We start from the raw sequence: 640 nt of genomic DNA on the forward strand, positions 1-640 counted from the left end.
CGCGTGCCTGTTGTTGATTGTAACAGGATGCCATCTACAGGTCGCAGTTAGCTTTACCTGACAGGAGGAAGCAATGCTGGTCCCGTTTAACGCTACAATGAGCAGTGTTACAGGAAGTATTCACATCCTTTACTTTAATAAAAGTACCAATGACGTAAGGTCTCGTCACATGATCAGAAACTTGATACTGGATGGCATCAATATACATATTACCCAGCAATCATCACTGCATATCTGTATGTGACAAAAAATACCCAAATAAAAAAATTTAAAAAATCAGAAATTAAGAAATTAGAAATTTAATTTAACAATTTTAAAAGCTGATTTATAATAAAATAGTTAATTTATAGTTATGGAATATTTGATTTACAGAATATGTGATTAATAATTATAGAGTAATCATTTAATTTGTTATAGATGCTATGGACTATTTTACAAAAAAATAAAATTAATGTTTTTTTGTTGTTTTTTTGGTGTGTTTTTTTTTTTTTTTTGATTGGCGGTTATGGAAGAAGTATTGAGATCCTGACCTAGACTTAAATAAAAGTACCAATACAACAATTTAAAAATATTCCATTACGTGAGTAATTAAGTAAAAGTACATTAAATGTTGTGTGACATTTGACATGTGACTTATATT

This window comes from Epinephelus lanceolatus, chromosome 7 (genome assembly GCF_041903045.1).
Source record: "Epinephelus lanceolatus isolate andai-2023 chromosome 7, ASM4190304v1, whole genome shotgun sequence".
Classification (NCBI taxonomy): domain Eukaryota; kingdom Metazoa; phylum Chordata; class Actinopteri; order Perciformes; family Serranidae; genus Epinephelus; species Epinephelus lanceolatus.